At 48.0% G+C, this 27,992-nt stretch overlaps 1 long non-coding RNA gene across 1 annotated transcript; it reads left to right on the plus strand.

The window, feature by feature from the left end:
* The first annotated feature begins 38 nt into the window (after positions 1-38).
* On the plus strand, positions 39-27,985 carry LOC135315979 (uncharacterized). The gene is made up of 3 exons (XR_010375463.1): positions 39-212; positions 24,719-24,842; positions 27,906-27,985. It is a non-coding gene; the product is annotated as an uncharacterized LOC135315979 (long non-coding RNA).
* The last annotated feature ends 7 nt before the right edge of the window (positions 27,986-27,992 follow it).

Raw genomic sequence — 27,992 nt, forward strand, 5'->3', positions numbered from 1 at the left:
GTTATCTGCCGAGTGGCCTAAATGAGCTGAGTCCTCAGGGACGTGCTGCTGGGCCGCGGGGGATGCACCGGCTGTCTGCTGGAGCGCTCAGGCTCGCGTTTGACCAGGGAAGGGGTAAAAGAGAGGCCAGTATCCGGGGGATCCCGATCAATTTTATTCAGACTGGACAGCACCTGCACTGTTCTTTCCCTCCTCCAGGATCCTGAATTCAGGTAAATACTAACAAATGGGGGGAAAAAGCACTGGCAAGCTCTCCAGCGCACAAGTCTTTGCTGGGTTGTACCCATGACAGCCTTGCTGCTTTCTTCCACCTGTTTACCCCGCTAAGAAACATCGCTTCTTTGTACAAAACTTCACTTCTATCCGTAGTCGTAGTTTGTGTCTGCCTTGGTCCTCTTGCAACAGTGAAGTGCAGTAACGAGTGGTTTTCTCCAGTTGAATCTGATGAACTAGACTTCTCATGATTTGGGCTAAATCCTTAAAATGCCAAGCCAGAGGAAACAAAGGGGATGAATGTAAGTCAATGGTTTTGGTTTTGGAGAGAGATTCTTATTCTTTGACTTTTCGTGGCCTGGAGACCTCTAATTCCCAATTCACCCTAGTCCACGGAAGAAACTCAAGGTATTTTTAAACAGAGGGGTCCCTGAAGCTATATTTTACTCCCAGAGTGAAAACTCCAAGGGTATGTGTTAGTCTCAATCTGATTTCATGTGCAAAACAGCTGCTTGGATCTCTTGCCTTGCATCTGTCTCAGATGGGGCTGCTTTCTACCACTCTGTTTAGTGCAGCCAGAAAGTTAATTTAGTGCATATTGGGAAATTCCTCAAACGCCATGAGACTTAACACCATTTTTTCCATCAAACCCTTGGAGTTTGTGTTGATATTTAGAGGTGTGAGACTGCAGCGCTGGGGAGTGGAATGTTTCACTAATTTATTGTAGGGAGCTGATCTGGGGTGTTATCTCCATAGACCAAGCTGTTATTGTTTCACTTACAGGCTAAGTGCAGTATAATTCAGAGTCACAATGCATTCCCTGTAATGCGAAACCCATAATACTCTCCTGTGGTTGACACCTGAAGTAAAGTATGTGTCTGCCAACCTCCTTGAATAATTTGCCAGTGTATTCTAATTGGGTTTATATAAGGCCCAAGTTTATTTATAGATGTGCTTTTCAGTGCATTATGCAGTGTTTAGGGTGCTAGTTTGGGAATTGTGACATGTGAGCTCTTGTGCTGACTTTGCTCCTGCCTCTGCTGTGATTTTAGGTGAGCCTTTGATGGCAGAAGCACCCCTGGGTCTTGCAGCCTGACCAGCCTGGCATTACCCAACGCAGTCCCCACTGCAGACGGTGGGAAATGCCAGTCGGTTCAAATGCAAGTAACATAATTAGAGTTACAGAAACATTAATGTTCCTTCAAATGCGAGGTCTGGGAAGTCTGGTTATGAGAGAATCGCTCTCTTCATCTCAGAAGAGGAAACGAGGGTCCAAAAGCACAGAGCTGTTGCACTGAGGTTCCCAGGGCTCTGTGCAGAGGAGGTTTCCAGGAGGAAAGCAGGAGGGCTTGGCAGAAGGGGGAGGACCCAGCTGGCCCCGTGAGAAAGAAGGGCTTGTTGGTAGGAAGTGATAACAATTCAGATCAGCACAAGAGCAGGGAGCTGTGTGGCATCTCAGTATCCTCGACCAACTATCTCAGGGGGATACAGCTCGGGCTCAGGTACCTCCTGCCGGTTCCAGGGCTCTCCATCACGCTCGGGTTTGGCACACAGGCTGGATCTGCATTAGAAAGCGCTACACAAAATGTGCAATGGGAGCGGCAGCTAATAATGGGGCGGGGGCTTCAGCGCTCAGCGCACGCTGTAACGGCTAATCCATTAAAAAGTGCGGCTATTGCAAAGATGGAGAAAGCTGGGTAGGAGGTAGCCCAGAGGAGATGGCAGATGGGAAAGCAGCAGGAAAACGAGGAGCCTTCGAGCGTTCAGATGTGCTCAGTGAAGGCCTGCTGGGCTGGGTCCAGGGTCTGGTGCGTACAGCAGTTTTGGCTCCTCTCCAGTGGGTTTGCAGGTGATTGAGAAATGTTCCTGTGATAAATAGGCATGTCAAGGCCCTGAACAGTGATGTGCTCGGTGGCTGGTGGAGGGCAGGAAAGGGCTAAGAGGTTATATACACCCTCCCACCTTGCTGCTGGCCCAGTCAGCAACTGCACAGTGCCCCGGTATCATCTGTATCACTGAATCTGTCCAACCGCCGTGGGCTGGAAGAAGGTCACGTTTTGACCTCAACATTGTTAACTAGGGTATCTCGTGCCGGTAGACGAGCTGCAGCATAACTACATGTATGTATGGTTGTATTTTCTTCCTCCCTCCCTCCCCAGAGGATGCCTCTGCGCTTTTTTTGAAAAATAAAAAGAAACAAAACAAAACACCAAAACCCAAATAAAACAGCAACAACAAAAAAAATACCCAGACATTTTCCCATTAGTCCCCAGGGCAGCATGAAGCGGGCGTAATATACCCAAAGATGGGTGGGCTTGGGTGTTTCGGGGTACTATCGTTCCTTCCCTACACAGCAATGCCTCAGACTCCTTTTTCCTGGGACCCAAAAGCTGTTTTAGGGCTCAATCCCACTGAAACTCTGCTCTGAGGATGGTTGATAGGCTGAGAGCAAGGCAGACAAGCAGTGGGGACACAAAAAGGAGCCTCAAGATCCTGACTTGCATATAAACCAGATCTTGTTTAAAAAGAAGAGAAAAGCTGAATCTCGCTTGCTGCTTTTTATGGGAATGGAGGAGGTTATTCAGTAACCCGCATGTTCACAAAGGCACTTTTGTTTCTAATAGGTCCTGAAATGTTACGACCTAATGTGTAACTTCATAGTTTACTCATGTAGCAGCATCGAGGTTACTATGTAAGGACATGAAATAGCTGCTTCTTAATGACACCGCAAGCCAGCGGCCCCGGCACCTGCTCCAGGGAGGAGCGAATGTGCCCACCTGAGCGTGAAAGCTACGGCTGCTCCGCGCTCGGGGCAGGGCGTGATTGTGCCTTGTGCTTGCGAACGGGGGTGGCTGGCTCTCGGAAAACGTGCTCTGTGCAGTGGGCAGGGGCAGAGGCCTTCGGCGCCCAAAAAGCTGCGATGTGAAGCCGCCTGGATGTGCCTGGGAGGTGCTGGCGGATAACAAGCGTGAATTGGACCCTCCCTGCAGCCAGAGGTGGTGACTTGTTCAGAAAAATGCAAGCTCCTTGCACTTTTAAGGTGCTTTATATTTTTTAAGCAGTTGGCTTTAAGCAAAGGAGAGGCATCCCCATGAGAGAAAGGCTGCCCCTGCGCAGTACGGGCAAACTGAACTGGTCCATGGGAAAAGAGGCAAGCAAAACTAATGCGTTATCTCCCTCACCGGCCACCCTCCAGAAGCAACGCTTGAGCCCTCTTTATTACCTGAAGTTGTGAGTGTCACTGATACTGAGACATTGTTTGCTTTTCTAATCCCAGCAGGGGATTAGTTTGAAGCACAAGGACCAGGAGCCTTCATAATACCAGACCTAGGCAGCGAAACTGCAGCTGATGCTGTTATTCAACTCAGTAACTGAGTCTTTGAGGAATTATTCTGCATTATTTGCTTCTCTTGTATCGCATGGCAGGAAGCGCCACAGGATAATTACTCACATTAGAAATGCTTCCTTTGGTCTGTTTTGAACATTTCACGTTTCATCTTCCCGGGCGCCCTGTGTCAGAGGAGCGTCCCACGGACTGCAGGGCCCTTTCAGGGTGTTACCGGGGAGGGGGTCTCCTGGAAAGAGCTGAGAGAGCCCTAAAATGCTGGTGATGACAGGGCAAAGGTCACTGAAGATGGAGACAAGACGATGCCGTCTGGTCTACTGCCAGATTTTGTACTTCCTTGTGTTTTACTGACAATATCTAATGATAGCCACAGTTTTTTACACCTTTTGGTGGGAAACTTCCTTTCTTAAAGAAGGTGCTGTAGGAAATAAATGAAACAGGGGCGTGAGGGCACAAAACTGCAGGAAAAAAAAAATTGGGGCTTTGTTTTCTTTCTTTTCCTGGACAGACTTTCCATGATTCTATTTATCGAGTCTGAGTTTAGGTGAAACACACATTCTCTTAGCTCATTTCTGCTCCTGCCCATCCAAAGGGGGCTGCACAGACCGGCCCTGTCTTGCCCGGTCGAGGGGTGCTGGGGCACCATTTGCCACACGTGGTCAAGTAGCGCCTGTCCATGCTGTGCCCGCAGGTGTCTGGAGAGCTTGCATTAACCTGACACGAGTCTGCTCATCCCTAAGGCAAACTCTTGGGTAACAGCAAGCAGCAGCTTACCCCCAAGTGCAAACCGCAGCAGGCGGGATGCGGTGAAACATCCCCTCTCCGGCGGCAGCAGTAGCGGTTTTCCAGCCTTGCTGTGCGCAGCCTGTTTCACACGGACGGTGCTGACCTTGTTTACTTTTTTCCCTTTATCTGCCTGGCCTTTCTGCAAATATTATTGCATTTGTCAGAATAGACCAATTAAGTGGCCCGAGCGTTTAATGAGAACCTTGACTTTTCTTTAACCTTCCTGAGGAATTGCTCGTTAGGGGGAAATGGGGCCGCTGGCTCGTACGCACAGGCAGAAACCACTCCAAAGCCATGGTTGGGTGGGATGGTGCCAGCTCCCAGCAGTGGGAATCCCACCCGTCCCTTTCTTATGGATTCTAATAGCTCACAAATGGCAAAAATAGACCTTTGGTGCCCTGCGAATGATATGTACCTGCAAGATCTTTCTAAAGAAATAGCTGAAATAAGTAACTTGCTGAGCGCTGGCATCTCCGGGTTTCAGCTCTTTAGCAATAAAGGGATCTCAGTGATGGTCAGGGAAGGGGAAACCCCCTTTAGCTTTTCCTCCTTCCTCCTTCTCTGTGCCCCAGTGAGAAAATAGGTCGTTTCATCCTGTGCCACAAGTAAAAAGATAGGAAAAGCCTTTTTTTTTTTTTTTCTGCTGCCCAATTTTAGGCTCTGAGTGCTTTGAAAAGTTGGAGTCCTAATGGGGACCACAAGTTTCCTTGACTCACCACATCTCCAACTGCTTTAATTCCTCGAGCAGGCAGAATGCTCACGGTCTCTCTTCCCCCTCCCAGCTGTGTTATCGCCAAAATCACCAGGCTTCCATTATTTTTATTCCCACCCCAGGAAAACATGTGAGGAGCGATAGCAAAGCTCGGCCCCCACATGGAAGGGCTTGCAGCACTGTACGGTGTCGGTGGCAGGCAGCCGTGGCACGGGGGCGATGAGGCATGCCCACGGCTCTGAGATAAGGCACGGGGCTGGCCAGCTGTTTCGCAGGAGAAAGCGGTATTCAAGCACACACGCAGTCGGGTGCCTTTCTGTGCTCAGTATCCTTCGCGTGTTCCCTCGGCTGTTATACACAGCCCTGGGTAATACCTGTAATACACTGACTCTTTAGGTCTGCCTTGACTAGACTTGGATTCTGCAGCTATTTAAGTCTGTGCTTAGGATGCACCTACGCCCGGTGCTGAGCATGTGCCTGGCACACGCTGCGCCGGGATCGCCGGCTTGAAGATCTCAACTCATTTTTGTTGCCCCAGTTCGTGCAACACTGGCCGCTTGCAGCCCCTGAGTCTGATTGTCATTAACTATAAGCTTTGTATTATTTAAAAAAAAGAAAAGAAATTAACCCCCACATATACGCATTTCACCAAAGAGCCTGTAGGAAAACCCTGGAAGTGCTTCTGACTGAGCACTGTTCGTAGTTGTGAGTTTTTAAAGTGAAGGGTTTTTAAAAAAATATTCATTCATATTTGAGAAAATATTTCTCATCTTCCAGGTTGTTTTGATGTCATTTGGAAACAAATAGTTTTGCAAACCTATTAGAGACAAATCTTGGACTAATTAGAATAAATAGAACTGAAGCACACAGCTCCGTAAGGCTTAATTTTTGATTTCCTTTCTCTCCTTATGCTCCGCACAGCAATTGCTCCAGTGGGAAACAGGTGGAAGAAAAATTGAGTTTTCATTGCATTCATTTCTAGTTATTGCTTTTTATCTCCAATGGGTGTGGAATGCTTAATCTTTGAACTACAGTGTCAAAATATATTTGCAAGATAGATCAAATTAAAATAATTCCTCCCCTTTTTTCTTCCAGCTTAGTCATTGCTCTGTTTTATTTATATCTCATGGACAGATTAACATTTAGTCTCCTGTGTTGGATTCGCATCCCAAATGACCGTGCGCTGGGTAGAAGGGGAGGATGAAATGGCAGGTGTATTTCTGGGTTTGGGGATGCTCTCGCGTACCTGCAAGAGATGACGAATGAGGGATGCAGGGCAGGTTAACTGTTCCGACCTTCTCCAGGTGCTCCGTTTACGTAGTGCTGTGTTACACGGTGTCACCCAGGGCAGACTTCGGTTATGGAGAAACTGCAAACCTGAAACACCACCAGAACTGGCCCAAACTCTGTTACTGAAGTGCAGGATGCTGCTAATGACTGGAGACGGAACCAAAAAATGTACACGTTAACCCTTATAATCTGTGTTATTTGCATTCAGATGTGGGATCTTGGCTCAAAGCTTACGTGGTAATAAAGCCAAAGTCAAATCTAGGTGTGGTCCTGAGTTGGACCTTGTTTAGATCAAATTGAGAGGCAGGTACCTGGATCACGGGGCAGTGTTTAAGCACAGTTACTGGCAACAGGTGGAGGTTTAAGGGGTTTGCCTGTAAGACAGACACAGACCTGGCCTGGCTGTGTGTCCTTCCCAAGAGCCCGGTGGCCCGGTCAGGACATGGCTTTGGAAATGAAAATGTTTTTTCAAGCCAGATGAGGGCTGTGCCAAGGGACCGTAGATCTTTGAGCTTTGTTTTCTGTCTGTGGATGCAAAGAGCCTCCTTTTCCATTTCCATGTCCTAGGACCTTTTTGGGTTTTCCTGATCTCATTTCTGGGGCTCTGACCTGTTGCTTTGAGGCTGTATTTGGGAAGTCTCCTAGGTGTTTCTCTGAAACGATTTGCTTTTCATTTCCTGTTCCAGCCCAAGAGGGAGCATTTGGTCAGTGGGCCCAAGAAGTGTCCACCCTTTGTTACTGCTGCCCTCCAAGGCCCCTCAGTAACCACTGCCAGAGAAAGTTGGCCCCCAAGGCTTGAATTACAGTGAAGCCATGGATAGAAAATACACCATGAAATTTTATGGCTCCTGCGAAGGGGCTGCCATCTGCTTTTTCTTCCCCCCCCCCCCCCCCCCCCCGTTTTTTTTTTTATAGCCATTCCACAGTCTATTAAACCATTACTGTCTGCTCCCCCACTTCCCGCCAAGGTCTGTGTCCATTTCAAAATACAACACTTTGGATTTCAAAGCAGCCCTTGGGAATCCCCCAGATCATTCATCCTGTACGGACCTTTACTGATCTTTTTTTTCTTTTTTTTTTAATGGAAATCTATTTGTTCACAGACATAGGTGCGTATTGCTCTCAGCCCCTTGGCCCCTCTCCTCCACTTGCTCTTCATGCAAGACGGAAAAATCTTGCTCAGATTAGCCTGAGCAAGAATTACTGTGTCTGGTTGTGCCTTGCTTGCCTGTGTAGAGGGACACTCTGGTTTTGCAGCCTGGATGATCGTTGTCAGGCTTCTCCTGCTATGGGAGGCAAAGGCTGCGGGTACCAGGCTGCTTTGCAAAGCAAGCTGCAGGGCTATGAGTACTTTCCACCCAAAGACTTGGCTGACTCCAAGCGTCAGGAGTGAGTCCCAAGTCCTCTGTCTCCTCTTGCTTTCCTGTACTGCTGCAATTGTACCTCCTCGCTGTCCTTGTGTAAAAAGGGAACAGGATTCCTCTCGGTTCTGGAAATCGCTTTTGCACATGTTGCGAGGCTTGCTGTTTCTTCTGATGGGAGGGTTTTTCTTTCCTTTAAACATTTGGGTAGATTTCATATCTCCCTCCCCCCCAGTTTTTCTTGCTGGAAGGTGGAACAAAACCCCTTCAGCTGTAACAGGTGGGCCCGCGAGCAAAACACGCAGAGGCTGCCGGGTGCCCGCTGTTGCTCTGCAGGCTGCAGGGAACGTGTGGGGTGGGATCCTGGTGCAAGGCTTTGCTGCCAGTTCCCTCCTTAAACTGATCCCTCTCTAAACAGAAACAGCTTTCCAGAGTAAACGTGTCTCTGCAACTTATGAATCCATTGAAAGGGGATTGCAGGTGCCAGGGTGGGTGATTTTGCCTTTGATTACAAAATAGCTCTCCTGTGCTCCCTGACCAGCCAGTAAAAAGCACAAATTTTTCTCAAGGTGAGCTTTCACCCCATCCCTGTCTGCTGTTCCTGCTAGTCCTGATTGCACGAGTAGCCAGAGGGACCTGGCCAGCCTGCAAAGGCCCAGGGCAGTGCTGATGCCGTGGTTACAACACGAGCAATGTTGCTGACACTTCTTTGTAACGCGGTGCAGATGGCTCAGATATACTCTGCTTTCAATGAATTACGCTCTGGAGTTATTTCGAGATGCTGCGTGATGGTTTAGGGCCACCTGCAGCATCTCAGGGAGGAGGGGATTTTCGGTGCTTAGCCAGCCAAATTGAGATGCTGCGAGTATTTAATCTCCAAGCTGTGCAAGCAGGGCTCTGTGCAGGCATCTTGTTGCAAACTCCGCTGTGGATCCTCCTTTCCGTCCACGATTCTTCTCTGAAACCATTCTGAAACCATGATTCTTCTCTGTGCCTTTTAGTGGCACAGTTCCCATGCCTAGGGTCCGGAGAGCCGAGTAACCACTAGAGGGAGATGATAATGACTCTTAATATTTGTAATTCTCATGTTATCTGTAACAAATAACAATTAGCTTTTGCAGCTGCACAGCTGTAATGAGGCTAAAGTCGCTCTCTGGGACCTTTCCGTACCTGGAGAGGGGAGCTGAGCCAGGGCTGCTGGGTCCTTATTCCAGGAAGCATCTTTGGTTTTTTATTAATATAAATCACACAGCCTCACTATAGCTCTCCATGCTTGAGCCCCAAATGCAAAGCTTGGTTGATGCCTCCATTTAGACTAAATGGGAGTTGTTCATGTTGTCCTCTGAAAAGTTATATATGAGACTGATTTGCTGTTCTTCAGCTTTTCCATCTGGGACGAAAAGAGTTTTGGGGGCATCTGTAGTCACAGGCAGAGTACAAGGGTACATTTCCTTATCCTTGATTTAAAGATAAACCCTGAATTCTGGCTTAAGGTAAAAGCCAGTCTGTGATGCCAGTGATTAACTGGCCATTTGACAACAAACTAGAATGATCTTGCTTGTCAGTACACGGAAACACACAAAATCGTTGGTTTGAAATAAGTTCATATGATTAAGATGAAGAAAATAATTGTTTCCAGTGTGTTCCCCTCAAACATGGTTTTTCTTTTCTTCCCTGTTTTCCACCTTTCTCCTGTGATATAAAAAAAATGGAAAGGGAAGAAAAGCTAAGAGCAACTCTGTGTATGTGTGTGTGAGAGAGAAGGATTGTTGAAAACTGAGACACAGTTTCTTGGTTTGCAACAATGTGAGAATTTTCATTACTTGAATTAAAAAAAAAAACAACACCCAAACCCTGAGCAAACTGAAACCTCATGTGCAAACTGTCAGATTCTTTCAGAAGCTATTTTTCACTTGAAAGCACTTGCTCATAGAAAGCATTTTGCCCAGCCTTATTATGAACACAAAAGCTGCACCTAATTGGTTTATATGTTGACAGGCGTCTTATTACCGAGAATAACCGTGCATGTGCACCGCACCCTCGGCGGCGGGGGGATCGCCCCAGCCACCGTGCAGGAGGGAACCGCTGGCCCCTGTCATCTTCCAGCAACGGAGATTTGCAGCTGGGAGAGGAGGCAGCAGCTTTGGTGGCTTCATTTCTCGCTTTCCCATTGCAAATCAGCTGTTTGTGAATAACCTGGGTGCTGGGAATTACATTTGTCTGATAGGAGGGCGTTCCGTGCCTGCGCCCTCAGGACTCGTCGCAGTCCGGCTGGACATCAGGTGTCCTGCTGGACCCCGGACCTGTTAAATGAGGGAGGTTTGGGGCTGAACTGAGCCAGCCCGGGCTCTGATTTGCGAATCCATCCTGGAGCTGTGGTGGTGGAGCTGTGCAGAGCCCAGAGGCATCAGGCTGCCCTGGTGCTCCTGGTTGCCTCTCTCTTTACGTGGTCAGAGTTGACACCTTGACCACTACAATCCTAAGTACAGGCGGCAGGTAATTGCGTTGACTGAAAGAAGCGACTTTTTGTGCTGCCTGAGGTTTTACCTGGGGATCTCACGAGACACCAGAGGAAGGTTTCCTGCTTGCTGAGCACCGGCATGGAGCTCACACGCTAATTAAACATTAAGGGGGATTTCCAGAAGTACCTGCACAAGGAAGACAGCTGAGTCCTCAACAGCTTCGGTGTTTTCAAAATCCTCTTTGCAAGCTTCTTGGCACCTCTCCGAATCCCTGCTCTCTGCTGGGGTCTGGCAACCCCCGCCTGGTGGCAACTTGGTGGCCCAGTGCAACCTCCAGCTCCGAGTAAATTAGAGCTGCAGCAAACCCATGGCAGAAATCACATGAGCACAAGGGCATTTCTCCAAGCCCTTCACTCAGACTTGCTCCCTGTAGGGTTTTGCTGCCCAGGTGACCGTACGAGCCGCCTCTGCCAGCTCTGTGCACTCCAGCTGGTGCAGAACTGCTGCCTCCTGGTTCACTCGTGGCCCCGCCAGCTCCGAATGATGAACATCTTAGGGGGAAGTGAAGGGCTACGCGGTAGTTAATGGCATCAAAAGGCCATTGAACAGCTGAGAGGTGGACGATGTGTTTGTACCAAATGTTATTGCCATTGCATAGCTCTCCTTGGGCCATATTTACAGAATCCCAAGAGCTGCTGCGTATTTAATAAATACAGGAAATCAGAAAAACTATAGACCAACGCAGAGTCAGTCGCAGGAGTTACGGACAAACTCTGGGCCTTCTTTGCACTGGGGATTTGCTCCAACCCTAACTCCTGGCACACGAAAGCCTCAGGGGTGGCAAAAGAAAAGTAATAGCTGCACCAATCAAGCTTGCTCTTGCAAGAAGCTATGCATTCGGATCAATCTCAATCTCAAAGTGATGCAAAAGGGAATTGAGAGGTGGTTCATTAGCTACAGGGATTAGGCATTTTTAATTAAAGCCTACTATCTGATATGAGACAAAGCCTTTGACTTTGCTGGCTTTGCTTTGGTGGAGAGATCAGTGCCTGGCACTGGTGGTGAGCCGCGGCAGCCGCGCGTCGGGCGAGTTAACAAACCGGCAGTGCCTGCGCTGCCCGCCGGAACAGCCACGGACCGGCGTGGCTCGCACTGAGCCACGTGGCTTTTTCCCCTGGGGCCCCTCTGCTCGCAGGGCTGGAGCTCAGGGGTGGGCTGAGCTGGTCCCCCCACCTGGGTGCGTTTCCCCACCTGGGGAAACTGGCTCTCTTCAGGCCAGGATCAGCAGGTCTGGGTTTCCATCAGTGCACAGATACAGCCTTGAAGCAGAGCCCTGCTCTGGCCTCTCCTTCAGCTCATCGGCTCTCTGAAGTTGGGCAGATGCAGAGCTCCCTCCTCTGCACCTCTGCATCTGCCCACGTCGCTGTTTCCATGGCTGGGTTGCATGTTACTAACATCTGTCAACCCCGGTTAGTCTTTAATTGCTCTTGGGGCTCTACATCAGGAGGAAAAGCGTGGCTAAACTGCATGTGAAGTGACGGCAGGACTGAGCAGAGGAGGCAATGCACTGAAAGATAAAGGAGTTGAGCTTTGCAGCCGGGAGGAATGCTCCAACTTATTATATTTTAAGGGAATTTAGCAGGTATTAGGTACCCAGGGTATATTCCTTCCTGGTCTGTTTCGATCCTTTGGCCCAGAAGCCCAGGCTGGTTCCCCCCGCGTGGACTGGCGGTGTTACAGGGCAGAGACACATCCCTTGCTTAGGCACTGATGTTCCTTTTTTCTTTTCTTTTAAACCAAAGCATCTGTCTCTCTCCATGATGTCCTGCCCAGTTAATACCATCCAGAACAGACACTGAAAATCTGCAGCACCACCAGGCACTAAGGAACAAATGGGTTGTGTGAGAAGAGGGACTGAAGCCGCCAAAGGACTGTCACCCCCCCGAGAGCTCAGGCAAAATGCAGGGCTTTCTTGCAAAGCTGGGATGTGCTGGGAAAGGGTCCTGCTTTGCAAAAGAAATCTTGCCCCATCTCCTGATGTGGGAGAGGGAAATGTCTCCTAGGGCAGAGAGGAATGACTTCTGAAATAAAAAGAGATTGGATTTATTTAGAAAGGGCTGGAAAATGTCACAAGACGTGACAGTATTTACAGCTGGGCAGTGCTCAGCTTCCTGAGACCAGGGACTAGAGGCAGACAAAATTCTCTGTGCGGAGCCATCTTTGCTCTAGTTGTCAATGAGAGGAATCAGCAGAAATCTTACCTGGAAGGGTGCGCTGGCACAGCCTGACGCCCGCCATCTGAAATTCAGGCGAGCAGCGGAAGCGGCTGTCAAAACATGTAGGTGTTTCTGCATCTCAGTGAAGACTGACACTGCCCAGCTCCAAAGCCAAAAATGATCCAGGGAGGCTGTGAACCTGCGACCACCTGGAATGTCTGCAACAGAGTCTCTTTTTGTGCAAAAAACATGCCTTTTTTTTTTTTTTGTAAAAGATTTTTTTTCTGGCGTATGCTCGACTGCACAATGAAGATGTGTTGTGCCACTTACGTCTATTATCCTTTAAGCCCCCGAGCGTGTCCACTGCCAGTCACACGTATCTCTGAGCGGGAGCGAACATGGTCTGGCAGAGCACTTACATTTAATAAAGCGATGGATTTTCGCACCAGGTTCACACGCGCTTGTCAGCCGTTCCACAGCGCCGGAGCACGCGCGGTGCTGCGAGTGCCATGTGGCGTTCCCAAGGCTGTGGCATCTTTTAAAATCAGTCAAACGTGGCCTGATATAATAGCCAGCAGCGAAGCTTGCCAAGGATTTTGCTGCTGAAGGGGTTTCAGTAGAAAAAAAAAATGCTTCCCACAAAATCAGGACTTGGATTAAAAAACAAATTCCCATCAGGAAAAACATACCAGCGTCTTTCACTCAGGGTTTAGTGAAACATTTCATTTCTCAAATGGAATGGAAAATTTTCAGTTCAAGAGTAATTCATGTTTGCTGCCCGAGAGCCTCCCCTGACCTAGGGACGTGCCTTGGCTTTGCTGCTCCGAGAGCGGCTGCGGCATGGCCCGGGCAGGACACCCGGCTCAAAGAGGGCACGAAGCAGGAGGTATCATTACCTGTAAGGATGCAATTTGAGGCTGAACTGACCAAAACAGGCAGTGAAATGGAAATTCTGATTTTTGAGCAGATTTAGGTATTAGTGAAGCCCCAAACACATTTGCAGAATAATAATAAATTCAAACTCCCAGGCAGAGAAACTGGTGTTTAATGAGAATTATTTACTCGCAGAGATGGGGTGCGTGTGTGTGCGGGCACGAGTTTATAGGGGTAAAGAGAGCCCTTAATGCCACAGGAGATCTGCGCTATAAGGACCTTGCAGTCTCTGGTAGGGTTTCTCACCTAACGCTAACCTCTAGGAGTAGAACAAGAGGATGTTTTCCTTCAGGCTGCTGAGGGGAATGCTACCCTGGAAAATTTTTAATTTTAGGTGTTGAAATCCAGCTATTTCCTGTGCTATACATTTGTGTGACACGTACATGACATAATTGAAACTTCTGGAAACTCTTATAAAATTAACCACCCCACCCCACCCCCCAGTGTAATACAAATTGGAAAGCTGTTGGGAAAGTTGTTTTAAATAGCGTGTGGGATGTGAAGTGAATGTGCGCAAGTATAAAACCCGTGCTGGTGAAGCCGGGGGGTCAGGTGTTCGGCAGCCTGGCTATTTCTCGTTATGGTCAAATATTGCTTGATGCCAAGGCTCTATTTGTGCGGCTGAGAGCTTGCCTGTAAATCAGCGATAAAACAAGGCCTTTGGTGCAAACATGAGTTTCTTCTTTGCTTGTTCCCGCTGACAAAATATCTGCTGCGATTCTTGCCTGAATACACGCCTAACTGTGTTCTCCAATTAGCCCCCCGGTATCTGTTTAGATTATTAATGGAGCCAAAAGGCTTTTCAAAGGAACATTAGATGTAGCTGAAAAGAGAGCTTTGGGGGTGGAAGGTGCTGTAAGTATGGGCCACATTTTCGGCTTTGCTGTGCTGAGCTGTGGAGGTGTTTGTTCAGAAATCGGCTGTGCCGGGGGCCTGGCGGGGTGAAAGGGCTCCCCAAGTGCATGGTGCTGGTGGGAGGGGGATTTGATGGGAGAAGTAGCTTTTTAGGGGGATCGGTCCTAGGTGGAAAAGAGGAGCACGTGGGAGAAGGAACTTTCCATTAGTTAATATGCTACGAGGGAAATGGAGCTGGATTTCTTTTTTTAGAGCCCCATTTTTAAAATAGAACGTTTCAGGTAATTCCAACAAAATGAAACATTCCTTTTTGGCTTGAACTAGTCTAAAAGGAAATGTTTCATTTTGATTTGCTGGATGAAAAATTCAGTATGGTTGAGAAAAAAAAAAAAAAGAGCATTTCCCATGACATAGCTTAGCTTTGTAGAAACGTTATTTTCCATCAGAAAAAAATGACTCCAGTAGAAAGTTCCCAGCTGATCCCTGGTGCAACCTGTTCCGGCTGCAGGGGAGGAACAGCGGGACGGGCTTTTGCATCGTTCAAGGCTTAACCATTCCCTTTGATCAACGCTGATTCACTTCCTACCAGTGGATGCTCTGCCACCTGGAACAGTCTATTCTATGTGCTTTCACTCATTGCTGCTTTTTGTTTTGGGGAAAGTTGCTATAAGCTTTTAGCATCCCAGCGGGCATGGAGAAAGGCTCTTTTTACAAGTTTCCATTTGGCCTGAAATGAGTCCGGCTCTTCTTTTACAAGGGTTCACCCTGAAGGGAAAAAAATGTCGTGTTCTGTCCCAATGCCCCCAGAGTTATCTTTGTTTGGGCTGCACGGAGCGCCTTTATCAGGCTTCGGGCAGACTGTGCCACCCCTGCTCGCACACGTGATGCGGGGCAGCGGGAGGCACGTTCTGTGCTCAGCACGGACAAACTGCCTTTTCATCGCCACCAAAAAAGGACCTTCTTTCTCGGTGACCCTCAAGGGAAAACATGGTTTACCTGCCTTGTGGGTGGCATTTTCTCTCAGCACCCTGGGGCTGCCATGGGTTCCCAGGTGGATTTGGGTGGTGGGCAGCGTTCCCACAGGCAGCAGAAGGAAGGGGCTGGATGTCAGCAGAAAGTCTTGGGCATGCTTGATACTTGCCACCCCCTCGTCTTGTTCTTGTCTTCATGTGCTCGGGCTTGTGCACCATGGCGGGTGCTGACCACAGTCAATCCCCTCAGCCTCAGGTTCCACCATGAAGACCCCACAGCTCTATGCTGCAGTCGGGGAGCTTGTCTCTGGCGGTCCTCTTGGAAGCAAATGGCCGAACGGGCTCAGGCCAGGCCTCGGCCATGGACATCGGCCGCTTGGCAGAGCGAGCGGCCGCCTGGGTCCGTCGCTGGAGTCGCAGGAGGGAGAAGGGACCCTGCAGCTGGGTGCTGCTGGAGCATGATGTGAGTGACAAACACATGAGCTCACCCAGCATGAGCCCTCTCTCGAGGCAGCATCAGCAGCCCAGCAGGAATATTTAAGGTCCATAGGGTACTGCTGGCTCTCCGCAGCCCCATAAATATGGGGCAGGGATAATGGGGGAAGTGGGGCTTGGGCACAGCTCTAAGCTACATTTAGCAAGCTGTATGTGGCTTTTCAAACTGAGGGGTCCAAACTGTGCAGAGCCAATCTTAGGTTGAGCAACAAAGGAAAATGCAGAGAAGGCTGGAAAGTTTCAATCCAGCCTTGTTAGTTTGTTTTAATAACAAAATCCCCAAATCTTATCAGCAGGCCACACATTTTCTTCCCAAACTTACATTTTTCATCTACAGTGATGATATTTTGTTAAAAGAATCTGGTTTTGTTTGGGAGCAACGAGGAACTGGGCTTTTGGGGGCTTTTTTTCTTTCGCTGCTTAAAATTGCAATATTCTGGGGACCCGCTGCAGAGCGAGTCCTGAATAGCACCAGATCTAGACGAGGTTTGGAGAGTGCCAAGATCCCTGAAGGAGCGTGAGATATTTCAATGTTCATATCTGAAAAGAAGTCCTGCTTTTGCTCCCCAGCCTTTATTTTTATTAGGTCAGGCTTTTCTGTGCTTATAATGAAGAAAAATTGAGCAGGTTTTTTGGGGGGGAGGAGTGGGTGAAGATATTAATAGAAACGTGGCTTTGGTCTGGCACAATGTGCTGTAGTCTACTGGCGTATTGTGAACTGTCTTAAGGCCTAATAGGAAATAAATTGCTTACTGGGGTGCCACTGAGGACTAACAGGAGGTCTGGTTGTTTAGGAGACTGATGGGACTGTCCCAAGGGCAGCTCTTATCAGGAAGGGGAGGCGGTTACTGCAAACACTGGGTTTCTTGTCAGTCCAGAGTGCACATCCCTTGCAGCAAAATTAAGCGTACAAATTGTTCTGGTCATGAATTGAAGGACACTGACCTGGGAGGTGGCGTTTACAGTACACAGCATCTCTCCAAGGCCACGCTGATAGAGATGCTGGGGCTTGTTTTGTCTGTGACTAACCAGCTTTCTCCTCTTTGACCCCTTCCTGAGAGTCCAGCAGCTTCACCCTGACTTCTTCTCTTTGACTTTGTTTTTTCAGTTCAGCAATTCATGCCTCTGGCCCCTTTTTATCAGAGATACTTTTCCCTGGTTTGTTCTGTGTTGGGCAAGAGCTGAACAACTCATCTCTGAACCAGCGCGATGGCCAAAACACTGATTTAAACCTACATGTTTCCAAAACAGCCTCTTTGTTTATCTCACCTCTGTGTTGCCTGTGTTACCCTGCTGTTCACAACTGGAAGGCTTCATGCCAAAATACCTTGAGCAACTTGCTTTATGAAACATTGCCTTTTAGAAGTTAGGTGTGATCTTAAGCGCACAAAAGCCAGATCTCGGGAAACATTCAGGCTGACATCTGTAAATAGTGTGATTTTAAATTGAAATTGGTTTTGGTATTAGTAGGAAGTTAAAAGAGATAAAGTTGAGTATAAAAAAAAAATCCCAGCAGTTTTGTTTGGCGACGTCTAATCAAATCTGTACTTTGCCCCAGCTCTCCCAGGGCAGCCTGTGGCTGGACTTCAGCCTGCAAAGAAAGTCCTGTGGTCACCACTTTTAGTTCCTATTTTTTTTAAGCTTGAAAAAATAGGTTTGATTTGCAGGAAACATGCCAACATTTCAGCAGTTATTTCACTTGAAGATGGACCCCTCTGTCAGCGTTTGGGAGAATACAGGCCGTGAACTAGAGTTTCAATGATTTCCAAGGTTTTTTGGTGTTTTCCCTGCTCCATGCTAAAAGGAGTTTTGTTGAGAGCTGGAACTGCTTCTCTGAGCCAGGTTGAAGGTGGTTGATTTCCCTGGCCGGTGCCGTATAATGAAGGCAGTGTTTGTGTCCTCCTACCTTAGATTCCTCTACCCAAGTTATAAGAAGGTGGCCTTTGCCATGAGCTCAGGTCTCAGATTCATGGCCCCACATCCGCAGACACAGGCTGTACGTGCTCTGCTTCCTCCATCCAGTGCCTGGGCAAAAAACTCAAGAAACATCTCCAGGCATGAACCGTACTGCAACACGCTCCTGGGTTTGCAGAGCCTTTCGCAGGGCCGGGCAGCCCTTGCCCCCAGCAAGTGATTGTGCAACGGCAGGAGCTTCTTGTGGCCCGTCTCACCCTCCCTTCCACCCCTGCGTTGGCGTGAGTTTCATGCAAAACCTTCTTTGCCCCGCAGTGAGGAACACCCGCAGCAAAACCTGGGCGTGCAGGAGGGAGCAGGGCATGGGTCTGCCCCAGCATCTCTGACGTGGGCACGGGCTGCGGCGTGGCACGTCGCTGCCGCAGGACTCGCGTCTCTGGGGCCACACATGGAGCAGGAGGTTGGGCTGCTGCGGCTGCTGTTGCCCCTGGCAGGGGCACTGCCTGTTTGTTTGTCCTTCCTATTGTTTGTGCACAGGAACCGCACGAGGAGCCGCAGGGCTGAGCTGGGGAGAGCTGCCCCCCTGCAGCCATGGGTACATAAATCAGCCATGGGGATGCTGTGTCTGGGCTCCCCTGGTGTCGCATGGGCAGGGGCGCTGGCTCTGGGCTGCCACTTCCATGCTGGATGGGGCATTTGCAGCTCTTGATGATCATGATCAGATAAAGACCTGGTGGAAACGTGCAGCGCTCACGTGGCGAGAGCTGTGTTTGCTTACGCCGAGGCTGAATTCAGCCCTCGTCCGCTTGTTCCTCCTGTTGAACAGGATTGCAATGCTCTTCCCAAACACTGTAACTAGATCAGCCCGAGGAGAGGGCCTTGTTCAGCACTCCAGATGTCTATCAGTCTTTTTTTTTCCTTGCTTTTTTTCTCTTTCCAAAGCTGAATCCTTTATTTAAGCTCTCCCCAGAAGCCTGGAAAAAACAAAGACCTGGGTGTGTTTCACAAACCCTAGTCCTTTGCCTAAACACCTTTCAGCCACATATTATAAACAGATCACCTCTGTGGTTAAGAGGAGATGTCTCTTTTTCAGCGTTGCCTTGAGCACAGATACTCACGAGGCGCTGTGGGTCCAGGCCACGAATGGGCTGCAGTCCCATGTGAGGAGTTTGGGTATGAAAGCAATTTCTTGCAAATCACTTAAGATGCAACTCCTCCCCGCTGGATGGATCTTAGGCTCTGAATCTGGGGATGGTCCTCCCAACCCCAGGTCTTTTGCCTTCCCTGGAGTTACGCCTAGTTTCTGCATTGGTGTGTGAGCATGAAATGGTTGGAGTGTAGGGATAGGGCCTCAGTTCAAAACCTGACCTCTGATGCCTCTCTAAATGTAATCTCTCAGCCTGTTCCCAAACCCTAAGTGCCTCTGGTTGCATGTTCCGTTGATGAGAAAAACCCTAAATCCCAGAGTAGGGGCTGACAAGGGTGGAGGTCAGGGATGGGAGCCGGGTGGGGTGGTGGATGAGCAGGGATGTTATGAAGCACATTCTTATAATGTAATCTGGCCAGTGAGAGGGAGAATGAATCAATGTCACCTTGAGTAAGCATGGAGATCAGCCTGGCCACATTCCTGAGATAGCTGTGTGAAGATCTGACACTGTTATTCATGGGAGACTTAAAACAGAGTCCAGAACCAAGGGTGTAACCCAGCCTCCGGAGCAGTGGCAATATGAATAAGATCAAGGTCATCTCAGGAGGCTGCAAAAGAGAAGGTCAGCTCTGGTTCAGGAAGTGCAGAGCAGCTCAGGTTAATTCCTCTGTCATGTCCATGTCTGTGAAAGCAACTGCTGCTGCTCAGCCTTGGCAGCTCAGTCTGCCCTGCAGAGCAGAGTCCCCTTTCCTCCAGAGATCATCTGCTGGAAAATAGGCATGAGATGAGCAGGATCTGCAGTAACTCTGGGAAAGGAATAGTCCCTTTGTGGTTTTTGCATGGTGCCAAGCACTTGTTTTGCACCTAAACCTCCATGGTGGTGTTTTACTGGAGAACACCTGTTTTATCTAAGGGGAGAAGGAACAAAGGCTGGTACCTTCAAATGGCTTTGGGGGACTTGTGTATTAGATGGCTTTGAATTGGAGCTGTCACATGGCTTTAAAAGAATTGGGATTCTCCTCATCTCTGATAGGTGTCCAGGAAAGCCCTGGCCAAATGGCCATGGGGACTGACTACTCCATAATTTCTCAAACTTTGGATCTTTCTGTGTGACATTTTCTGCTAAGATGTGGCTGGAGGGGAGATACTGAGGGTGGGGGAAATCCCTAAGCGGGGTCCTAGGAGTTACTCTGGAGCTCACAGGGCCATTGGTCCTGCTTAGGAGAGCAGGACTTGGGCAAATGCCTCCACATGGGTCCCTCCACAGTTCCTTGAAGGCCGTAGGTTAAAGCTCATGGTTCAGTCCCAGCTGAAAGGGCTGATAAATACCCTTTGCTCTGCTAATACAATGAAGCCCTCCCACTCCCACTAAATGCTTCCAGAGTGCTTTGTTGCTTATGGGGGTGGGGGGAAAACCCAGCCCGTTTCTAATTGTCACGTTCGAGTCTTGTGCAGGCAGAGATGCATTCCATATGGCGACAGGATCCGAGCTGCCCCGCTTGGCACAGCCAGGCAGTTGATGGGAAAATGATACATTTAATTGTATGGATGTCGTAGTACTGGAGTAATTTTCTTAATTCTGGAGTTGGAAATAAATGCAGAAAATAATGAATATACAGTTGGCTGGGGATGATTCAGAGTATCCGTGCTTTCCTTCATTGTGAGGCGTTGGAGGGCAAACATATGGAGGAGGTTCCCGTTTTCAGGCTGAACAGGACGTCTCTGAGCTGGTTGTAAGTCTGCTGGGTTGGGCTTATGGAGATTTCAGCCAGCTGAAAATTTGGCCCCACATTATGAAATAGGATTCCAGAGTTTCTTCTTGCTTTCAAGGAAGCATGTTTTGATGTGTGGGACTATAAAACCCAAGTTGGGGAGAGCTGCCCTGGGCCCAGAGCTGATTCCTTCTGCTCATGGTCAATGCAAAGCCTTTGATTTTCCCTGAAAAGCTCATGTTTTGTTCAGCTCCTGCTGCCTGCTGGAAACGGCTGCAGTGCATCCCACATGAGAGCCACATCTTTCTGTTTTGCAGGCTTCTCCTCGTGCTCTGCGTGTCTGTGTTTGCTCCTATCCCTCCACGCGCAGCACTGTAGCGCCCACCTGGTGGGGTTATTGGCCGGCAGTGCCTATTCCTGGTGGCAGAGGACGGCAGAACGGTCTCACCATGGAAGTAGCTACGTATAGGTGGAAACTAAAGTCCATATGGTGGGGCAGGCACACTGCTGTACTGGGTTACCATGAAGAAGCGCTTTGTGAGGGCACAGAGGAGAGTTTAGGCATGGGGACAGAGCTGTCAAAGCCAGCATCTTATGTCTGACTGCCAGCACCCAGCGCCGCTGCACATTTGTTGAGGGTTTCCTAGACAGATGTGGGCTGTGGGGCTTGTGTCCAGCCTTTCTGGAGGCTGACGTGCAGGCGGCACCACTGTGATACACTCGTGGTAAGGCCAGCACTTACCAGAAGTGTTGGATCTACCACAAACATACTGTTTGCTGGGTTTGCACATGCCTTGCTAGTCATCAGCCTGGCTGACGCTTCACATCTGCTCCAATTGGGAATCCTGGAAAACCAGAAACTCAGGTAACCTCCCCCAAATCTCCGAGGAGAAGTGTCCAGGAAAATCTGAAAAAATTAGTCTTCCCAAAACCGCTGCTTCTGCCAGACAAAGACGTAAAATCCCTAGTGAAAGCAGAAACGTGGTTATCTGTAACCCACAGTCATTTCAGCTTGGTTTCTAACAGCGATGTGTTTGAGCTCTGGAGTGTGAGGTTTAACTTTACTTCCAAGCTGCTTATTACACTAAATATTCTCGCTATCAACATCCTACCCAGGTTTTGAGACAGTTAACAACCTTGGCTCTTGCCAGCAGTGATAAAAGAAATGGCTTGCTCTGACTCAAGCCCGATTACTCTCAGGTCACTCCAAAGCATCCCCTCTATCAGAAGTGGATCATGAGCTTACAAAAAGATGGGGAGGGACGTTAAACATGCCTCTTTAGGCATAGCTGTGGTGTTATCTCCGTGAGCTACACTCTTCATTATTCATATTCAGCTGCAGACCTTACCTGTTTGTGGCCCAGAAGGTGTCCTGCATGTGCCCGTTCAAAACTCAGGCTAAGTCTGGCACAGGGAGCAAGGCAGCCGCTGCTGGGAGTGATTTGTCTCCTGTACGTCCCACTTTGTGCGGAGCCAGGGCTTCTGACAATAATATCGGTGACCCACCTTCTCTTCTGCTACCAAGCACTTCATGTTCATCCACCTGGATTCATTCTGCTCTAGATCTTTGGAGCTGTTCCCTGGGAATAGTGAATGACATGGCTTATTCGTTCCCTTTTGGAAGTCATCCCATTTGGTACCGACTCTATTTAATATTTCATTTTGCATTTTCATAGCTAGGCACTTATAGACATTAATTATTAAATGGCCACATTTCTTGAAATAAATGTATAGATAAAGACAGCTGCTGGTGTTTTCTGAAGGGGGTGTTCGCTAATCAGGATATGCTGTTCTTAACTTTCAAATAAAAATCTCAAAGGTGCAGGTTTTTGTTCAGTATTTTCAAAGCCTCGCTTTCTTGTTCAGTGCAGGATGGCACCTTCAAAAGCACTCAGTGTTGATCTAACCTTGTTCTCACTGCAGTCCCTAAGAAAATAGGGCTGAGCCATTTTGAAAACCCTGCCTTTGCCCCCCCCGGAATCCAGTACTGTAGCAATATTCCCAAGTTTTTAACAGTAGCTACATCAGACCAGCAGGAAAAGCTTGCTGTTTAGCCTCATTTCTATTAATTTGGATCAGTTCTGTAGCCTCAGCGGAGTTGCTTTGGAGGCACAAGGCGTATGAAGGCAAAGTATGATTTTCTCCAGCTAACTAAAGATTTTGCCTTCACCCCACTCCCATCAGATTGCTTTTTCCACGCTCAGGGCTCAGGTGACCAACGCAGGAGCAGGTGGTGGGACATGCACTGTTCAACAAAAGTGTGTGTGGATGTGTTTTTCATGTAGATGGATGATAAGAGGAGGCCTGGGGTAGAGGGGACTCGTCAGTGAGATGGGAAGTCTCAGTGTGCCAGCACCAAAAGGAGGGTGGCCTGAATATTGCTCTCAAACACAAATTTCCCGCTTTAACCTTTGTCACTGCTGCGAAGCCTCTGTTTTGGGAGGTTGGGTGCACATTTGAGGCTGCCCAGGTCAGTGCAGCAGACTGTCTGACGCGGCCCCACAGCACCAGCTGCAGTGTATGTGCCACATACCACCATGAAGATATTTTTGCTTTGAAGAAAGGCAGCTTCACTTCCTCTAAATAATTGATATTACTCAGATCTTTGAGACTGAAAGAAAGCAAGCCAGCCTGGTGAACCTGCATTCTCTCCAAACTCGGTCTCTGCTCCTCCTGGTGACGTTTCTTCCTGGTTTTCCAGCTATAAATTACCTTTATAACTACAGAGATCTTGTACTGTGCAGTTGGAAAGAAGTGCGTCTTTTAGGGGGGGAAATAGGCCAGGTCCTGGTGGCTGAAGGAGACATCTCAAAAGCTTTCCTGGAATACCAAGTTCACCAGGAGCAGCCAAGCTCCCTTCATTAGGCCCAACAAGATTGAGCAGGATGGGATTTACTCATGGGTGGAGCTGGAAGAAAGTAATAAGCTCCTCTTAATGAAGAGAGCGCTTTGGTTTGCTGTGTCTGGCAGACTGTTTTCATCTTTTGTACTTCTGGTAGTTGGCACGCCGGGCAAGACTGAGGGACTTCAGTTTGGGAGTGGTAGGCATGCACTCAATTTGCTGCCTACCACTGGCAGAGGATCAAGGCTGGAATTTTCATTACACTTGCTTCGCCTGCCAGAAAGAAGCACTTTGATTTAATTCTGGTGGCTTCTTGTTCAATGCCAAGCTTGGAACATGATGCTCTGATGTCTTCCAGCTTCTTAAAGTAACCACAATGTCCCACCGAGGAAATATATATTTACACAACAGAGGAATTGCGTTTAACTATGGAGTCACTTTATTAACAGCAGTTGCACGCCATGCTATAGGTGGATCCTATGGTTTGGAATATAAGACTGGCTCCTTTCGTAATCCTATGTACCAAGCCCTGATATGATCAGAAATTCATGATTCCTCAGTAATTATTCTTGGAAGGCTCATCTTGTTAAAAAGCAGTCACCATGTCGCTATCCCTGGAGGAGGATAAGGGATGCTAACAGAGCTGATCAAATACTTTCTGGCATAAACGTCCTTTAAGAAGGAAGATTGTGCTTTTGACAAGATGACATTTTCCTGCAGAAAGCATCTGCTCGCCTCAAAATGTTGCTTTCTTGCCAGAAGCATACCTCAAAACCCAATTGTATTATTTTTTGGACAAAAATCCAAAAGCTTTGGGGTTTTGGCATCAGATTTTAAGGATTTAACTGGAAAAAAAAGTTTTTGTTTTCCAAAAAACAAGAGGCCTAAACAGATTTTTTTTTCTTTTTAGTTCTGTTTAAAAATTAAGGAAAAATGTGACCATATTTTCCATGTGATGGAGAGGACTCTCTTTCAAACCAGCTCTAGATGCTTTCAAAAAATGAGTGTTAGCGGGTGCTTAACTACAGCAAAGTTCTGTGATAAATCATGTGCAAAAGCAGTAGCTGCTGCCAGGATTTCAGTCAAAAATCAAAACTTTTGCAGATTCATTGAATTTTGTTTCAGGTTAACACTTTTCTGTTTCTCATGCCAGTACCTGAGCAGTTGCACTGTCTCCCGCTCCTCTTGGTGTCACCAGCAGAGGAATGAGTGTGGACCTTTACACTAAAAGTGCTGCGTGGGGCGCGATGGGCTGGAGGGGGCATGGAGGAAGGGACCCCATGAACCTGGAGGTGAAAGTGAGAGAAGGAGGATGCGAAAAAGGAGCACACATTTTAAATGAGATTGAGGGGACAGGTCTTCTGTCCGAAGGTCTTCTGCCCTGGGATATGGGAGGACATGTGGGAACCTGTACAGGCTGTGCAATTGTAGAAGCCAACTTACAAGCCTTTTCTTCCTCGCAGCTTTCTCTGAGACAGTTTGGGCTGATCCAATACCGGAGGACCAGATGAAATAGGAGGTGGAAAGAAATTTTGAAAAAGTCTGGGGCCATGAGAAGCTTCATTTTTGATAGAGCTCACATATCTGGTATGTGCACTGTCATTTCCATTCATTCCGTACTGGCTATTATATTATACCACAGTATTAATGTATTAATGTATTAATAGAATGTCAACATTTATATATAATACAATTAGTATTTTAATATAAAAGTCAAAATGAAATAAATCAACGTGACATTTTAAACCAAATCTTTTGACACTGTTGAAATGAAATAGCCTTATGGAAGAGGTTTTACCCATCCTTCTCCCCTTTCCAGTGCCACTTGGCTGCCAGCTGTTTCATTCCAGATGTGGTGGTCAGACTTCATTTGGTCTAATGGTCACATTTGATGGGAAGGTCAGCTCGGCGCTGACCACATTTAAGTCACTTTCTTCAGAGAAGCATGTGTAGCTCTCGCTTGAACTTGATCTCAACTTACTAAACAACTAGGTGAGAGATGTCTGGTTTTCTGTTTTTCTCTGTTGAAGTATGGCTTAGCCCACACCTCAGATGGGGGAGCACATAGCGCCTGGACTTCTTCCTGTTAAATGCTGATCCAGAAAGATCAATCACAATGCATGGTTTCCTTTCTCTCTTGACCCTGTGCCCCTAATTTCTTCCCCAAAACTCCATCTGTATTTTCTTGGTTAAAATCTTTCCTGTCTGTTGGTCCAGCCATAGCTTCCATTCACCATGAAATCCCATCTAGAAATGCCCTTTGAGTCTGCAAGCCCATCCTAATGTGCATCTGTCCCCACCCCATGGTACGGACACATACTCTTGACTTTTCAGCAGCTATGAAATCACATGCTCTAGGCAACCCTTTAGCTCTGCTCTGGCCTTCCTTTCTTTTACTTTCTTCACTATTTGGACCATGACCTGACGTTTGTATTAATTTGTTCTGGTTGATAGAAAATCACTTGCAGTCCAAACATGATTTTATTCTTCAAATGGTTCTTCCTGAAAAATGCAAAACAGGAAAGGATAAAGACCTTCCACCCCACCAAGAAGCTGATAAGGGATATGTTACAATCTAGTCTTGCTGGATGGGAGCTTAGGGAACACAGGCAAAGAATTAAAGCCCGCTGTTTCATAGCAAAATAATTATATACAGATATAGATATATTTATATACATATGTTTATGTATACGTGCCTTTATCAGGAGCCCAGCTCTCTTTTCATTTGCACTGACTTTGTACCGCCACAAGAGCCCATGGGAATGAATGCAGGGGGACCACGGTGTACAGGAGGAACTCCAGACTTGGCATTTATTTATGTTGACCACCCTGTAATTTCAACTATTCTTCAGGTTCCCACCCCCCACCTAGTTATTTGGGGATCTGGGAACCACAGCCCTGGTTGGGACGTACCACAAAAGATTTGGGTTTATCACATTTCTGTATAACAGCAAATAGCTGCTACTTGCGTAGGTCAATGGGGGCTAAGAGTGCACTTGAAAACAAGAGCATTGCTCTTAACACTGCCTGCTCTGCTTAGTTCTTGTTGATGTCGTTTTCACCAAATCCCAATGCAGCTGGACCCGCCCTTAAAGAGTCCTTCACATTATGTCCAGTGCTTGATGAAAGATGTGTAGTCTTCCCTGTGGAGCATGAGATTAAGCACTTGGCTACTGGGGCTGCACAGCTGTAAAACATTGCTGTGGCTGCCCCTGCCCTGGGAGCTCTGCAGCCAGACTGGGAGCTGCAGGGCTGGCACCGGCCTGGGGGAGCCCCGAGTTTTGGGAACTGCACCCAACGATGCCTGACACATGGGAGGAGCTACCGGTATGTCTAGGTATTCCAGTGAATGCAGGAAGCATTTAACTTAATCCCTAATTCTGCCTTGCGAGGTCACTGCCTCCAGGCAGATTTTCCTGGACATGCCCTCTTCTCTCCGGCTGGGAGCAGCAGACCTTCCATGCACCATCTTTAAAGGCGGCTGAGAGCTCCTGTACGAAATAGCCATACAGCATAAGCGCACAGAGGTTACAGCCCAGCCACGCAGAGGTGGAGTAGTGGTTGGTGCCTGGAGGAGCCCGACTCATTGCCTGCAAGCTATACGGTGCAAGCACAGACATTTCCAGCTGGGAAACCCCAGGTGAAAGCGCTTGCGAGCACTCCCACCCTGCTCTGCACCGGGGGCAAAATCCCCTTGGCATGGGCACGGTTTTCCCGGAACTGTCCTATTTATTTGAATTAGGAGCCCAATTTCTTCTAACTCAAAGCTATTTGAGTGAATCCCCAAATTTGTTCTGTTCACCCCCCAGCTGATTATAATTACATTTGCATATATGATATAGAGATATAGAGGGATTTAATCAAAATGTAGCTGCCAAGTGGAGACGCAGTGAGTGTATGTTCATCAGAAAATCATTATTAAAGACCTTCCAGGTTGGCTAACTTCACTTCAGAATTAAAAGTGAGATTTTTCATTATCCCATTGAATATTTTCAGTTAGTTCAGAAGCAAGAGCCAAAAAAATAAATCAGTGTCAGCTTGCAGAAATACGAGTTGGTGGAATGGCTAGAATGGTTATTATTATTTATTGGTTTGCAGGGAAGGATCTTGGGGGGTTTGTCTTGACGGGTGAGCTACAGGAACATGAGCTCTGTAATGGGAGGGTGAAGGGGAAAACATTCACATTCAAGGCACTGCTCTGCTTTCTCCACATCAGATTTAATTTCTGTAGAAGGAGAAATGGAGGAAAACCTGAATAGGTTGTACCAGTCCCTCAGCTCTCTGCTGGACCCCAGTCCCAGACTGGGAGGGGGTGGCTGACGCCAGCCTTAACCGTGGCATGTAGGTGTTGATCCGGAGACAATATGTGGGGCCACAACGTAACTGACCGCCGGCACCTTGCCATGGTTATACGGTAACATAATGCAGCAATTGCAGAGAGGCGGATATAGTGTATTTCTTGCATCTTGCTTTTGGTTCAGGTACGTTGTATCTGGAGTACCTGGGTGAGTATTTCACGTCCTCACCACAGCTGGGGGCTGCCTGGCAGAGGAGGGATGGTGGTAAGTGAGCCCCTTGGTGAGGCTAAATCGAGACAAGTCAAATTCATGGTTTTGCTTAAACACTTGTTTGCCAAATCTCTCTCAATAGGGCTGCATTCGACGAAAGATGAGAACGCGATCTGACAAAATGAGTAGAGTTCTCCAGAGGACAGGGAGGTGAATGGGTGAGTTTTGT

Source organism: Phalacrocorax carbo, chromosome 16 (assembly GCF_963921805.1).
Source record: "Phalacrocorax carbo chromosome 16, bPhaCar2.1, whole genome shotgun sequence".
Taxonomy (NCBI): domain Eukaryota; kingdom Metazoa; phylum Chordata; class Aves; order Suliformes; family Phalacrocoracidae; genus Phalacrocorax; species Phalacrocorax carbo.